The following is a 10,584-nucleotide window of genomic DNA, read 5'->3' on the forward strand; positions in this document are numbered from 1 at the left end:
CATGGACTTTAGGAGCAAGTCCGTGATTGGCCACTTCCTAGCTGCAAGCCCTCAGGAAAGTCACTTAACCTCTCTGGGCCTCAGTTTCCTCCTCTGTGAGTGAGGATAATAATACTTGTCTGATTGTTGTTGGGGGGATTGACAATCCTGGGCATGAAGCCCTCAGAACCCAGCAGATGGGAGGCATGATTGTGCCGCGTTATTGCCCTGTCCCCCTCAGAGGGCAGGATGCTGCATTTGGGTTGATCAAGACCAGGTCAGGGTATGGAGGAGCCGCTCCACGACCACTGGGCATGGTCAGCAAGATTTCCAGTGCAGGCAGGCAAGGAAGGGGCTACCTGATAAGCCCCAGGGGCTGGCTATGCACAGGACAGACACTCCCCAGCCAGCAGGAAGCAGCCGCCATCCCAGGGGGTGGCCTGAAGAGGTTTGATTCAGCCAGGAGGCCCAGAGAGGCCCTGCAGGAGCAAGAAAGATGGGCCCAGGGGCAGGGAAGGGAGCAGGGCAGTCCCACTCAGCTGGGAGGTGGGACCTAGCCTAGCAGGTTCCAAGTCGTGCACAGGGGCAGCTGGCTGGACGCGCAAAGGGCCAAGCAAAGGCTTCAGCAGCCTGGCCTGACCCTAGGCAAGGTGAGCATCCAGCAGGGTCAGGCCAGAGACGCAGACAACCTCAGGGCTCGGAAAGATGAGGACTTGGGTGTGAGGAGTGGGGGTGGCAGACACTGCCAGCCAAGAACAGCCCCCAGCGTGCCAGGTGTTTTTGTCTCTATCTTCTCAAATTATTCTTACAACCACTGCTTGGTTTTGCAGATGAGAAAATCAGGCTCCGAGAAAATAAATGGCTTTGCCCCAGGCCCCAGTTAGGAAGAGCCAGAGCCAGAATGTGAACCCAAGGCTGTCTACCACTTTCTTTTGAACCAGGGAGAGAAGAAGGAAAAAGCAAGTGGGCCCCATAGGGTGAGATCTTGTTTGTTGGGAACCCAACCCAAGAGAGCTTTGTGTGAGCTCTGGGGAGAGTGCCCTGCCCTCATCCAGGGTGCCTGACACTGGCCGGGAGGGCTGGACAGGAAAGGCAGGTTTCCTGCGGCCTTGGCCTCGGGCTCTGGAGCAGCCAGACCGAGAATATTCGGCAGAACAGGCCCATCTGCGGCCACCGCTGGCTGCCAGGCCAGCCGCTCTCAACCCCTAGACGTGAGCCCCCCACCGGCCCCTGGCCCCACATTATAGCCACTGGTGTGTCAGAGCTTAGGAAACTACCTTCTTCAACACTACCCAGGAAAGAGAGGACGGGGTTGGTGCTGCTAGGGTCCCCTGGCCCCCTCCACAGGAGGTGCTCCCCTCTAACCGCCGCCAGCCGCCACGGCCACCCCCACTCAGGGGAACCAGGCAGTCCTGGGAACCCACGAGGAGGGACAAACGGCATGGGAGAGGCGGCTGCCGTGGGGCCCTTGGAAGCCTGGTTTGCGCAGAAACGTCCATCAGAGGCCGCCCTGGTGTTGGGCCCTCGACGGATCCCCCCGCCCCCCGTGGCCAGCCTCCCCCACGTGGGCCCGGCAGGGGCTGAAGGCCACGTTCCCACGCCGCTCCTGCTGGAGTCTGGCCAGGCCCCAGTCAGCGCCTTTTACCGCTGTGCCAGCTCACAGCCCTGAGCACCTCGGGGTTGGGTCTGAGGGGAATCAGGCAGTTTCAGTTACCTGCCAAGAGGTCTCACACGATCAATGCCTCTTTATTTCCTGAAAAGCCCTTCGCTCACAGCCATGGCCCTGCGCAGACCTGCAGCCTCTTCCCCTGCAGGCCGCCCTCTGGGGGTCTCTGGGGGCTGAGGGATGAGCTGAATCTCAGGTCCTTGACCATGTCCCCCTGGTAGGGGTGCCCTTGACCATGCCCTCTGAGGGGTGGGCCCGAGAAGGGGATTTGAACTACCTGGGGGCCTGAATCCATTTATTCATTCAACAGATACAAGGATGCTGGAATGGCCACTGCCTTCCAGGCACCATGGTCAGCTTGGGGCAGAGCAGCTATTAAGGCAAACCGAGTGGCACCCTGCAGATCTGACATGACCAAGTGGGTTCTCTGGTCATGAGGATCTTTAGGGGACCATCCAGCTGACAGTGTAGGGTCCTTGGTGGTTACTATGTGCGCTGGCCTTGGTGAGGCTGGGCCTTAATGCTGGGGCTGATTAGAAGAAGAGATCCTAAGTAGCCCAAGCCATCTGGGGGTTGTGGATGCCCTCACAGGCTGCTGCAGTCAGGCGGGGAAACCCCAGCAGCCAAAGTTGCAGATGGGGACCCTCTAGGTCCCTTCAGTGCTTGCTTGGCTGGAAGAAACTGATAATCAAAGATGAGCAGATCTCCAGGCCACGGTGCTCCTCCCAGGGACCCCTCTCCTGCCATGGCCAGGTGAGGGAGGAACTTGTTCTCTGGCCTTTCATCTGCCATGGCCACAGAGGAAGGCGCTGGAGAGCTTGAGTTTCCTGTAAGTATCTAGATGAAGCTTTCCAATAGGAAACCAAAGCAAGGCCTCAGCCTGTGAGCAGAGTGCAACTGGTCAAGTCTTACCTACTAGGTGGGACCAGGCAGGGCCAATTCAAAGAAGTGCTCCTTATGGCTTCCATGGCACACTGGCTAGTGTCCTAGAGACAGGGCATCCTGTCAGGGGCCTCCTGGGTGCCTTTCACACCCAACCTTGCCTGCCACAGCCCTCATCCCTCCATGAGAGGCTACTGGTGAGCTGAGCCCCTCACACCCACCTGGAGGGACAAGGGTGAGTTCCAGGGGTACAGGGTTCCCAGGCATAGGAAGGACAAAGACCCCCCAGAGAGCAGGGGTAGAGGTTGTCAGGGTGGACCTATGGCAGGATGGCCCACCCCAGAGGGACTTGCTCAGGGGAGGTCTCCAGAAGCCAGCATAGGGTCTCTAGGGGAGTTGGGGACAAGCCCTGCCCTCTGGGTGCCAGGGCCAGTCTGACCCTGAGAAAATCAGGAGCTTGTCAGAGCCTGAAAATGAAGTAAGTCAAGAAGATAAGACACTATATCAGCCAGTAATCTTAAGGGCCTCATGAATCCCTTCACCTCCAGGGAGCAGGTTACCACCTCAGTTTCTCCTACATCACACAGGTAGAGAGCATGCAGGTGACTGTTGGGGGCTCCTCCAGCTGAGTGTTGTGAGACCTTCACACATGACCTTGCTGGAAAGCATGAGGCAGGGGACCAGGAGCACCCAGGACATCAAGGCAGCCTACTCTGTGACCCGGGCAACTTCCTTCAGGTAAAATGGCCCAATACTGGCTGTCCTTCTCCAATGCTCTGGCACAAATCAGGTGAGCCAAAGGAAGGGGGCCTGTTCGGTAAGCAGCAGGCTACTATGCATGTGTACAAGCACACACAGACACACACACACACACACACACCTGAGAAACCACCGCTCCTATTGTTGGTGTTATTATAATCTAGGCCCAGAAGCAATTGCTCTATGACATGCACAGTCACAATCAGGATAGCCTTCCCATAGGCACCATGTCCTCCCAAATCCACATGCTGGAGCTCTAACCCCCAGTACCTCAGGACGTGACCAGATTTGGAGGGCGGGCCTCTAAGGAGGTAATCAGGGTTGCGCAAGACCACAGGGGTGGGCTCTAATCCAGTCTGGCTGGTGCCCTTGTAAGAAGAGAGAGACACACCAGGAAGGGCCATGTGAGGACACAGGGAGAAGGTGTGCAAGCCCAGGAGAGAGCCCTCAGGAGAAACCAACCTGCCTGACACCTGGATCTTGGACTTCCAGCCTCACAGGGAGGCTGGGAGCTGTGAGAAAATACATTTCTGTTGTTGAAGCCCCCAGACCATGGTACCTCGTTCTGGTGGCTCCAGGACATGGATACACTTTACTGAAGGAACCACCCATAGGCCTCCCTGCTGGTCCTGGAAGCCCCTCTAAGGCCTTCTCACAGGTGGCATTTCCCTGGACTGGGTACTGTGGGGCAGGACGTGCTCCCCTCCCAGCCCTCACCCTCTCTCCCCAGCCCTGGCCAGGCCATCAGCCCTCTCAAGCCTCCTTGGCTCTCAGGGCCTGGCTCGGAGCAGCAGCCTAGAGCTGAGGCCCACTCCTGCCCAGCAGGGCACCGTCAGCCCCCCCGAGGGAGTCTGGAGCCAGGTGTGGACACCTGTCACCCCTACCCCTTCTGGGTCCTCAGCCCACTTGGCCTTTTTCTCTTTCTCTCTCCTGGCTCCCAGCCAGATGGAGAACCCCGCAGGAGGGCTCAGCAAGTATTCCCTGAGACTGACTTCTCAGAATTCCTCCAGAACGCCCACTGGGGTTTCCATTCCGCCACTGACCAGGGTATTGAGGAGAATCCTAGCGACAAAGGGGAGGCAGGAACGGATGGCTAGAGGAGCAAGGGAACAGGCATGATGGCCCGTCTCCCCTCAGGCCTGGTCCCCAGGAGGGGCAGGTCTTCAGCAATCCTCTCAGCTTGACCCAGAACCGGGAGCCCTGCTGGGAATGGCCATTGTTTCTTGGTGTGATCCCTGACTGTCTGACCCCCTGGCCCTGCAGTCACTGAGGTGGCCCTACTCCTCGGAGATCCTGAGGCCCGAGGCCTAGAGCCTCACTCCTGCGGGTGAGGAGGCCGGGCCTGTGGACCAGAGGCTGCTCTGGCTCCCAAAGGGTTATGATCAGGAGGTCACGAGAGAAGGCGGACTCGCTTATGCCCACCACAGTGTCCAGAACTGAATTGACACCAGGCCCTTTTGTTCTAGACTCAAGGGAGGGAAAGGCTTGCTTTCTTTCCTCAGCCCCTGAGAACTGTCTCTGTCCTCGCCTCTCAGGGGGAACTTCCTTTGAACCCAGAGGCCTTCCTGCTCTGCCTGGGCCACTCTTATTCCTCCTGGCTGCACTGCAGGGAAGCGACGAGGGAGGGGCTGCTCGGTGTCTGGCCTGGGTGGCGGGGTGGGGGTGGGGGTGGGGGGGTGGACAGTAAGGGTTTCCCTGCCTCGGATGGATGGTTGCTTTGATGTGTCCACTCATTCATGGATTCTTTTTTTTTTTTTTAAGATTTTATTCATCCATTCATGAAAGACACACACACACACACACACACACACACACACACACACACACAGGCAGAGACGCAGGCAGAGGGAGAAGCAGGCTCCATGCGGGGAGCCCTACATGGGACTCAATCCCAGGTCTCCAGGATCAGGCCCTGGGCTGAAGGTGGCGCTAAACCGCTGAGCCACCCAGGCTGCCCTCATTCATGGATTCTAGAAGACTTCATTGAAGCATCTTTCTGCACCAGCTACTGTGCTAGGCCCTGGCGCAGGGTGGCTGAGAATGCTGTGGAAAGGGTCCGTATTTTGTGCAGGGGTGGATGACTAACCCCAGGGATGAAGGAGCCCTTTCTCTAGCGGCAAGTGGGTGCCTGACAGTGAAGAAGACACACACACGCACCCCAATAAAACTCCTCTGAGAAGCCCTTTGTGGCTGGGCTGGGTCCCAGGGCAGCCTGTTTGTCAGGGGCCAGGACCCAGCCTCACACTGTGTTATCTTTGTGTTCCTGGGTCCATCATATGGGAGCAATTACTCTGGGTCGTGCTGGAGCGGGGGTGAGGAGGGCTGGGCGAGCAGGAATGAGCATTCCATTCAGTGATCTCACCCTTCTGTCCGCCCCCAGGTAGTTCCCCCAGCCGTTGAAAGGGCTGATGTTTTTTGAGTTCTGAACCTACTGGGGGCTGGCAGTGATGGGACAGACTTCTCTGTTGATGAGGCCAAGAGCAGTGGGAACATTTGAGATGCTTTATCCTCTCAATCAGGCCCAAACTCTGGGTTGTCCAAAGGCCATGCATCTTGACTTCCTGCCTCCTCTGTGCCTGCACCCGTGTAGCTGAATGTGGCTGGAGAGACACAGGCACTGCATGACTTCACTCAACTAACAGAATTCTCAAATGGGCACCTCACGTGGCCCATTCTCCTTATACATCTCCGGCATTCTCAATCCACCTTCTCTGTCTTCAAATGCCACTTATTCCTCAGCTCATCACTTTGGCCTATAGGACACTGAGAAAATAAAAAGTGCTGGAAGAAATCCCTTCATTCTCCCACCACTAAAAGTATAAGCCTACTTGGATCTGTACCCATCTACTCAACCCAATTCCTATCTAAAGCCAACTCTGTCTTGAGCTCTGGATCCCATATTTCTTGCTCCCTCATGAACTTCACTCGTGAAATTTCCTTATTATCTACCCTTCTCCATCATAATTTCCCCTCTCCATAGGATCTTTCCCATCTGTATACATCAATGCTCTAGAAGCTTCCATCTCTTTAAAAGCAAAAATCAAAAGAAAAACAAAAGAAATTTTAAAAGTTTCCCCTTGATGCCCTGTCACCTCCAGCAGCTTCTGCTCCATTTGTTTGCCCTCCATCACAGTGAAATGCCCTTAGGAAGATCTCCCTACCCAGTGCTCTTACTTCTTCACCCCATTCTCTTCATAGCCACCCCCATTGGACTTCCATTTCCAACACTTCACTAAAACCACTTTGTCAAGATCTCCAGCAACCTTCACATTGTTGAAGCCAGTGTCACTACTCTGCGAACTTGTTGGATCTATCAGCAGTGCTAGAATGGTTGGCTGTGTCTCCTCATTGAAATGTTCTCTTGGTTTCAGGGAAAACCACCTCCGTACTTTTCTTCTCTCTGTGTCTCTCTTTGACTATCTCAGACCCTCTCTGTTGGTTTCAGTCAACCTCTAAATGTCGTCATGTGTCAGGACTTGGTCATCATTTTACTATTCTCTAGACATGTTCTACCTAGATGATCTCATCAAGACTTTAAAACCACCATATGTTGATTCCTCCTACACTTGCATCTTCAAATCTGACCTCTCTGCTGAGCTCTAGGCTCATACCTATTTGTCATCTCTTTTGGATATCTACCAGGCATTTCAAAACTGACACAGGCAAAGCAAAACTTTTGCTTTCTATCCCCACCCCAATCTGATCTGTCCCATCTTCATAACTGGCACCAGCACGTACTCAGTCTCTGAAGACGAGCAGGCTTCCTGGCTTCCCCCTTTCTCTTCTAAGCCATGAGACGTGTCACCAAGTCCTGTAAACTCAACTCAATATATCCTGGTCCGTCCTTTCTTTTTTTTTTTTTTTTTAATTTTTTATTTTTATTTTTTTTTTTATTTATGACAGTCACAGAGAGAGAAGGAGAGAGAGGCAGAGACACAGGCAGATGGAGAAGCAGGCTCCATGCACCGGGAGCCCGATGTGGGATTCGATCCCGGGTCTCCAGGATCGCGCCCTGGGCCAAAGGCAGGCGCCAAACCGCTGCACCACCCAGGGATCCTGGTCCGTCCTTTCTTCTCCAGTCCATGTCTCACCCATGTGACTGCTAGCTTCCATTTGGCCCCTACAATCCCTTCTACCACAACAGCCATAGTGATTTTGGAAGATTTTAAATAGGAGCATATCACTTCCCTATTGTAATGTGAATAAACCCCATATTCCTTGCCATGGCCTGCCATTCTACAAAAGTAGGGCCCCTGCCTGCCTCTCCGACCTCAGGTCTCCCCACCCCTCCTCTGCATTAGCCTTCATCCTGCTATCCAAACTTGGGGGGCAAGGTATAGTGTCCTCCCAGGGGGAGTTTTTTCAACTCTTCCCTCTGCTTAGAATGCTCTCCCCCATGGGACGCCTGGGTGGCTCGGTGGTTGAACATCTGCCTTTGGTTCAGGTCGTGATTCCAGGGTCCTGAGATCGAGTTTTGCATCAGGCTCCTTGACGGGAGCCTGCTTCTCCCTCTGCCTATGTCTCTGCCTCTCTCTGTGTGTCTCTCATAAACGGGTAAATAAAATTCTTAAAAAAAAAAAAAAGAAAAGAAAGGAAGAATACTTTCCCCCAGTTTTCTGGCCCTCTCCACTCCAACATTGCCTCCCTAAAGAGGTATCCTCTGATACTTCCAGGATCTCCAGGCTCTCAGTGGTGTCACCATGATTTCTTTTCTTTTATAGCACTTAGCCTCTGAAATGATCTGTCTGTGTTCTGAATATTTGTTTACTTGCTTGTTGGTTGTCTCTCTCCCGACACACCAAAGTGGAAGCTCCATGAGAGCAGGGAAACTCTCTGTCATGTGCACTTCCATATCGCCTGCATCTAGAATAGTGCCTGGCATGACCGTGGGTGATCAATAAATAGCTGTCGAATAAATGAACAAATGGAGACCAGGCAGTGGAAATAAAACAAAAACAGAATCTGATATGATCCCAGCTCTAGGCATTCAAATGTGGAGGTGCAATGAAGGCAAACTGGCATTTATAACACAGTGTGATAAGCGCTTCCATAAAGGCCAGGACCAGTGCCGTGTGGCCTCTCAAAGAAGTACCTACCAAGAGTGTGTGTGAGCATGTGCAAGGGCAGGCTTCCTGGGGAAGTTGTGTCCACACTGAGACCTATCGGATGGTAGGCTGTGCAGGGGAGTGGGGGTAGAGGAGCGGGTCTCAGGCAGGGACACCTGACCATACAAAGGGCCAGAGGAGAAGAGAGCACAGTGAGGGGGTCAGAGCACAGCACCTGCAAACCATCTGGCCTGCCCGGCTGGTGAAGGGGTGTTACTTCCTCCCTGGGCTGCTTGAAGGAGGGGAGGCCATCATCTGATGCAGGGCATTCATTCTTTCATTGGTTTCTTCAACATTAACCACTGGGACAACATGCCAGGACTCGTGTTAGGTGCTGGGGAGTCAGAAATGAAAAGGCTGAGGCCTCTGTGGCTGGAGAATCCAAGCTAAGTTGTGAAGATAAAAGAAATCTCATCCAAAGGCCACACCATGAGACCACAGCCACTCTGCAGAGGGCACTTCTGGGTTCCTCTGCCACACATGTGCCTGGGCCATAAGGCTGAAGCAGGGACACTCCCACCATCCCTGCAGGGACTTGTCCCTGAACCAGTCTCACTACCTGCCTTTCTGTTTACATGCTCACACGCTGGCTCTCCACATATACAGGTATGCACATCACCTTTGCTCTGGTCACATGTACACACCCACACTTGTCCTCATGCCCTCTCACAGGTGCCTATGTCTTCTCACACACTCACCCACTGCACCCTAAGCAGTGAACCCAGGATGCGGATATTCACAGCTCACATGACACAATCCAGCCCTCTGGAAGCTCCCATGCTTCCTTGGAAGGACCACATGGGTTCCAGAAATACTCCCCCAAATGTTTATAATCTTACAGAAAAACCAGTACAAAGTAATGAAATCTGAACCAGGTGTATCCTACATGATGGGGTTACTCAAGCAGGCTTCTTGAACAAAGAATTTGAATCAAGTCTTCAAGTAAGTCATGGAATGGTGAAAATGAATAGAAAAGAGGGGTTTTTGTTTTTTGGTTTTTAGATATACTGAATCAGGCTACAAAAAAGGTAATGTGTTGATTGACGCATGGAACTGAACAGTCAGGGTTGTTCTGGCTTCAGGCAGTGTTGGATTCAGAGGCTAGAATGATGTCTTTTGTATTTCCCAACTAGATTCTCCCCATATGGGAGGCCAGACTGATTTTAGCGATTTAAGTGGATAGAAACTATCTTTGCCAAGAACTCTGGCAGAAAAAGCTTAGAGGACTCTGACTGGTCCTGTCTGAGGTCACAGGCACATTTCTGAACCAATGCTAATGGTCAGAGATGTAGATTCTCTAACTGGCTAAGCCTGAGGCTTGTATCTACTTCTCAAGCAGCCCAGCTCCATCCAAACCACATGGAATAGGTTTCTTAAGAGGAAGAGGGGCCGTGTTATCCCAAGTGAGGAATGAGTAGTAGACAAACCAACAGAAGTCAAATACCCCTTCCTTAAATATCTGTCCCTCCCTCCGTCATTATAGCATTTTACACTTTTAAACTCTTCCACATGATTTATCCAGTGTGCTTATCAGGAGATAATCCTAAGCTAGGCATGGTTATAACCCACATTTTACTATAGATCAAGAGCACTTCCGGACTTGAGTGAACCTGAGTTTGATAGAGCTGATAGAGAATCTATCTGGAGTCCCTTGAGTCATCTCCTCTATAAGGAAAAGTGACCTGGGAGCTCACAGGTAAGGCTTCCTTCACAAGAGGGAAGTGGGCAATGAGTTCTTGACACTGACTTTGAGGTGCCTTTGGGACATCCAGATGGAACCACCCAGGAAGCAGTTGGGTATATGAGGCTGGAACTTCCCTTCAAAGGCCAGATACTCACTGCCACACTCAGGGCTTCTTTCAGCCCATGCATTAAAGCAGCCAGTCAAGGGGCCTCCATTCAGAAGACCGTGGGATCAAGGCCCTGTGCCCAGGCAGGATGTGCGCGTGGAGTTGTATAAAGGGAGGGAGGGTGTTGTATAAAGGAGAGCTGTCTGGTCTTGGCTTTTCCATGCTAGAGAACCAAGATCAGCATGGGATGGTGGGGATGGGGTGGCCCTAAGCCCAGCTGAGAGGATCCGTCACCGACATCACAGACCAGCCTGGCTGACAGAGCAGTGGGCCAACTGAGCATAGCCCCGCTGCCTTGGTCAGGACTGGGTCCCTCCTATATTGTCACATACCAGACCCGGTG

The sequence above is a fragment of the Nyctereutes procyonoides genome, unplaced genomic scaffold (genome assembly GCF_905146905.1).
Source record: "Nyctereutes procyonoides isolate TBG_1078 unplaced genomic scaffold, NYPRO_anot_genome, whole genome shotgun sequence".
Classification (NCBI taxonomy): Eukaryota; Metazoa; Chordata; class Mammalia; order Carnivora; family Canidae; genus Nyctereutes; species Nyctereutes procyonoides.